Genomic DNA, 6,031 nt, shown 5'->3' on the forward strand with positions numbered 1-6,031 from the left:
AAATGAAACCTGCCCTTTGAAGCAGCCTGCATGAAACTTGAAGTGACTTAGGTGACAGAGCAGATTAGGAAGAAGGGATGCACACATTCCCATGGGGTGAAGCTAAAAGTCCTACAGAAGGAGGGGAGGACAGCTGTCAGTGGAGACTAGGAAGGCGGGAGGAGGGAGAGGAAGTTGGTTTCACTGGCTAGCTGGTTTCTGACAGGTGACACTTGTTACATTCTGCTTGTGCAAGAGTCCAGAGGTTCTCAAGAACTTTTTCAAGATTCGGTTCTTAGGATACATAAGTGTCTGGGTTTTACTTCACAAATACCTACTAGTGTTCACTCAGGTAAGCTGTGGACATTAGTCAGGCCGGTTATACTGCTGCTTATCCAAGGCAGAGGGCCCACATCTGAGTGGATGAGGTGAAACAGCAGTCCCGCCTCAGGCCAGCCCTTCTTGAAGCCACTCCAGTCACGTCCCCATGGTCCCCCAAGCCTGTTTGAGAAGCAGATCCTTGGCCTGGGCATGGAGGCCCTGCAGCCCCATTCTGGTCATTGCACAGGGGCTCACCTAGGACTTGATACTGTGGGAGGTCCTGGACCTCAACCGCATCAGTATAGTCTGGCGCGTAGCTTCTCTATTGATAAGCATCCCTCGTGTGCTGTGCTGAAGGAGAGCGCAGAGGTAGCACTGGGTAAACTAGTGACCAGCAGTGCCCTCCCAGGTGTAGCTGGAAACATCCAGACACTAGTCAGAAGAGCTGTGCATGCAAACTGCTGTGAGAACCAGATGTCCTCCTCAGAGGCATGAGCACGCACCAACAGGGCAAAGGTCACAAACCAGAGGATGCCTACACCCTCAGTTTTCTGGTCAACCTTGGGAGGTCCAGGTGTGTTCCTGAACCCATAGCTTTGAAATCGATGGACCTTGTTGCTCAGTTAACTGGGAGTTGAGCAAATCAGACCCCCAAACCAGAGAGGTGCCTGTCCCTGAGAGAATCAGGGAATCAGCGAGCCATGTAGCTATCTATAGAAGTGGGTGGGTTCATGCTGCAGGGTAGGATCCTGGGGTGCACAGAGCAGAGCCTGCTGGTGTTGGGCCATAGGAGGCACAGCATGGGTCGTGAATGGGACACATGGCCCCTTTCTGGCTCAGGAGCTCATGCCCTCCCTCTCTGGGCACTTTGGACATCAGGTGTCTGACCCTTAGATCTCCCAGTATTGGGAGGTGCCCATTCCCAGACTACTTACCGGGCTCATTCCTGCCCAGGAATCCTGGCAGATGAAGCTCTGAGTCCTGCATCACTGTCCCTTCTACCCTACATGACCCTCACAGCCATTTGTATTTTGATGAATCGGGTCAGAAACTGCACTGTGGACCCCCCCAGCCCAATTCTGTCTGGGACATCATCAGCTACTAGGCCAGAGACAGCTCCGTGACTGTTTTGCAGGACAGGTAGGTGGGTAAGTGACTGGGTAGGTGGCCCTTTCAAAGCCCCTTGGTACCTATGCACGAATGGCCAGATTGACCTCTTCCTTCGTCCAGGCTGTGTATGAAGACCCTCTGTGGAGCAGGTGCCCACTGCAGACATTCCTCCCCACCGTTTCTCCCACTCACCGTCCTGACACTGCCCTCATGTCTCCGGCCTTGGTGGGCAATTTTTAGGACCTTCTGCCCTTCAGTTTGTCCTCTGTTGAGGGGTGACTCAGAAAACGAGATTAGTTGGTTTTGGCTTTGGGGGAAGGATGTGGGTGGAGGCCCAGACCTAATACACTGTCTTTCTCTGTGGCTGTCTTCTCTAGACACTGAGGCAGGGTCTCTCAGAGTGCAGCTAGCCACTTAGTACAGAGTCTGTTGCTTCCTTCCTCCAGTGGTGGCATCACTCAGCATCCACATGGGGCCTGGGCATCCACATCCTGGTCCTCACCCTGGCCAGGCGAGCACTTTAAGCACTGAGCCGTCTTCGCCGCCAGCCCACAGGAGCTTGCCGGAAGACCAGTTTGACTCAGCTGCTTCAGGACTGTGTTCTATGCCTGGCATCCGGACGTCACCACCTTCAGTCATTGCTAAGCTCTGGTCCACTGCAGAACAGAATTTACTTTTGATCCTGGCCACCAGGTGGCAGTGGCCACAAAGCTAGCTGTCCTGTGGGCCACCCTGTGAACAAACCATGGCTAAGATGGAGAAGGTGCGGCAGCTGGGGAGGTGGTTTCTCGGTTAAGGGGCAACCTCGGAAGGCCACAGTGAGACAGGTTTGAAAAGATGACAGGGCTGACTGGCTGTGCAGGGAGGCCTGGCCCTGGTAGATGCTGCAACTAAGATAAAGATTCGTCTTCAAACAGGACATTCTTTTCCTCGTTTTCTCTGAGGTATCTGCAGGGCGTGGGGCATGCACAATGGTACCCTGTAAATGCCCACTGAGAGTAACCGGATCTCTCTTCCCTGCCCTGTGTCCCCACTCCTTCCTTCCCTCCCTCCACCTTCAATGTAGACACCTGACTACACCTCCCAGATGCTATGGTGACAAACCAGTTTCCATAGTGCCAAGGCTTCGTGCTGGGAGTCCCCCATGGATACTGAGCAGTGTGTAAACAGGATCTTGGGCCCAGAAAGGGACTGTCAAGAATCTCTGTGCAGCTCTGCCATGAGAGCTCTTGTGTGCCCAGAAGGTACTCTGGTGCCAGGAGCACTGTCCTCAGATGCTCTTATCTGTTCATTCAGGGAAAAGCACTTCAAGCACAGTATGGGATCTTGCACATAAGCTCTGAACTAAAGAGAACTAGTGGAGCCCAGGGCCTGTGAGTTCTGGCATGTTTAAGAGAACCTACCTCTGTTCCCATGATGCCCTGTAGCCCACCCATTACAGTGGTTGTTAGGGTGCCAGCTGACCACATCCCTAATATCCCTTGGTGACCAAGACGGATGGGAAAGAAAGCTACCGAGCGTCAAGGCATCCGTCCTCAATGCCAAGTAGAGAGTTCATGAGTACTTGGGACGGTGCATTTCTGAGACGCACAGAGCAAAGAGGGCAGCTTCCTGTTTAAACAGCATGGCTTCAGTTTTGGTTTTGGTACTCTTCCATGGGGACCACCTTAAGGGCACTGGGTAGAGGGTAGAAATCTTTTTCTAAGCCTCCATGAGCTGACAGGTTCACTAAAGTGATCTAGAGAACAGCGAAGAGCCTGGAAGCCAACCCGTGGGTGGGGCTCTGGGCTCTGCTTGCATCGGTTGCTCCACTGCCCCCTGCTGGGGGGAAGCCTGAAGTGCAGTCCTGAGCCATGTTCCAACCTGGGTCAGATACAGTGCAGACACAGCCAGCTTTCAGGAAGAGGCTGACAACCGCCCCTATGTGGAAAAGCAATGTGTTCATATTTACATGGAAAGTTCCAGGAAGAGGACCTAGGATTTGACAAGCTTACACTGGATGCAGCTTCCCTAGTCATTTCTCTTTCAGAGTGAGCAACCCTGAGCAGAGGCTAGCTTTCAGCACCACACTCTGGAGAAAACTAAACGCTGCTTACTGTGTAGTTGAATGGTCCCTGGTGGTGGCAGAAGCCTGAGCCCAGTCCCTGTAGCTGGGACTCAGAAAAGGTCCAGAGACTGCATGGAGCTCGAGCACAGAGTGGGGCCTGGGGAGGGAACGCAGGTGAAGTGCTTGCCACAAAAACGTGAAGAGCTGTTTTAGATCCCAGGGTCCCACAAAAAAAGTCAGTTGTGTGTGCTTTTAATCCCAGCACTGGGGAAGCAGAGACAGGAGCATTCCTGGAGTTCTCAAACTGGCCAGCCCTAGCTATTGATCTCTAGCTCCCACTCCCATGCACACACAGGTACACACATACACACACACACACACACACACACACACACACACACACACTTTCTTAAAGCACAAAGTGTACAAAGGCAGAACTTGGAGGCAGAGAAAGGGCGCACTAGTTCAAGAATAAGGTGTTGGGGAGCTTGAGAGGAACGGCAGTGTGGACGGGTCTAGGTGGACCGTGGGCTCTTACTGAGCAGAGAAAAGGGCTTTACTTATAAGCAGCACTTGAACACAGGCACGAGGCCTGTGGCCTTGATGCTGAGGCAGGATAGGAGGAAGTGGGCTTGGAATACAGGCCGGGGCCAGGTTAGACAGGAGGCAGACTCCTGCTGTTGCCTGAGTACCGAGGTGTTGTGACATGAGCAGGACCAAGCCAGATGAAAAGGCAGGGCACAGAAAGATGCTGCATCCTGGGATCCAGGAAAGGCTCCATCCCACCACAGAGGCCATGTGGTTTCTGCTTAACCGGCCCTAACTGGTCAGAGCGAGTCGATAGGCTCCATGGTGATACATTCTTGAAGACGGGGCAATGGACTCAGGACCAATGCAATGGAGGCACTAGGGGCCACTTAGCCCCACACCATGCCCAGTACACTAGCTACCACACCGCCCTTTCCCCAGTTCTCCCCAGTTAATCACCAGCAGGATGAGAGAGGCTCAGGGACATCACTAAGAGAACCTTGAGCAAGCTAGGAAGTTGGTGGCAGAAGGTGGCTCCAGGTCTTGAGAAGTCAACTCCCTCCAGGTCACTAAGAAGGACTAGAAGCCCAGAGACATGGCCCATACATTCTGTCTCTCTGTAAGCCTGGCTCAGTATAGTCCCAGCACCCAGGGACCTTCAGTGTTCATCTGTGGGATGATGGCAGGCAGGTGAGGTGGGCAACTGTATCCCTGACACCCTCCAAGAGTATCGTTTCTTTGGGTACATTGAGATATGTTCTCAGACATGTCAAGCAGACTCATCAGAGATAGTCCCCTCCCTCTGTAGGACACTGCCCAATGGCATCTCACCAGAGAGCAGCCTAGACACCTGTTCATAGCACCATCGTTAAGCATGAACATCTGTTCATTAATTTTGGGGGGAGGTGTCTTGCTCATTTATATTCCCTGAGGAACTGCTGCCAGCCCCCAGAGGGCACTGACTGGAATCTCCTGGGTGGGTGCATGGTATGCCCAAGAGATTAGCTTAAATGAGAAAAGGTTTATTTTCCTTTGTCATCTTGAGTCCTAGGCCATGGTCCCTGTTGCATTAAACTCGTGGTGGCCCCATGCAACACATGAGAGGTGTAACTGAGGGACTCCTCGGCTAATGGCAGCAAGAAGCAAAGAGAGGAAGAGGCCACCATCTTAATGTTCCTTTCAAGGTCTGCCTTGTGATCCAACTTCCTCCTACTAGGCCCCACCTTTTAACACTCCATGACTTCCCAACTGCACAGGCTGGGGACCAAGCCTTCAGACCCAAACTATAAAGCAAGTGGATGGATGGATAAGTGGGTGGATGGATTGATAGATAGATGGATGGGTGGATGGATGAGTGGGTGGATGGATGGATGGATGGGTGGATAGATGAGTCAGTGGATGGATAGATGAGTGGGTGGGTGGATGAATGAATGGATGGATGGATGAGTAGGTGGATGGATAGATGGATGAATGGTTGGATGGACAGATGGGTGGGTGGATAGATGGATGGGTGGGTGGATGAGTGGGTGGATAGATAGATAGATAGATAGATAGATAGATAGATAGATAGATAGATAGATAGATAGACAGACAGATAGATAGATAGATAGATGATGGATAGATGGATGATTGATGATGGATAGATGGATGGGTGGGTGGGTGAATGAGTGGGTAGATGAATAGATAGATGAGTGGTTGGATGGACAGATGGGTGGGTGGGTGGATGGACTGATGATGGATGAATGGATGATTGATGATGGATAGATAGATAGATGGGTGGGTGCGTGGGTGGATAAGTGGATGGGTAGGTGGATAGATAGATGGATGGACAGGTAGATGGATAGGTGGGTGGATGGATAGATTGATGATGGATGGTGGATAAATGTTAGATAGATGGACGGTTATGAGCCTGACCCTTCCCCCAAAAAAAGAAACCCCACAAAACTCTGTGACCATGACGCAATGTGCAGAGTATGTGGCAAGTTACCAGAGGTGCACGCATTCCCCATCTTGGGCTGGATGAACCTTTGTGGTAGGAGGCTGTGT

The sequence above is a fragment of the Rattus norvegicus genome, chromosome 5 (genome assembly GCF_021556685.1).
Source record: "Rattus norvegicus strain SHRSP/BbbUtx chromosome 5, alternate assembly SHRSP_T2T, whole genome shotgun sequence".
Classification (NCBI taxonomy): Eukaryota; Metazoa; Chordata; class Mammalia; order Rodentia; family Muridae; genus Rattus; species Rattus norvegicus.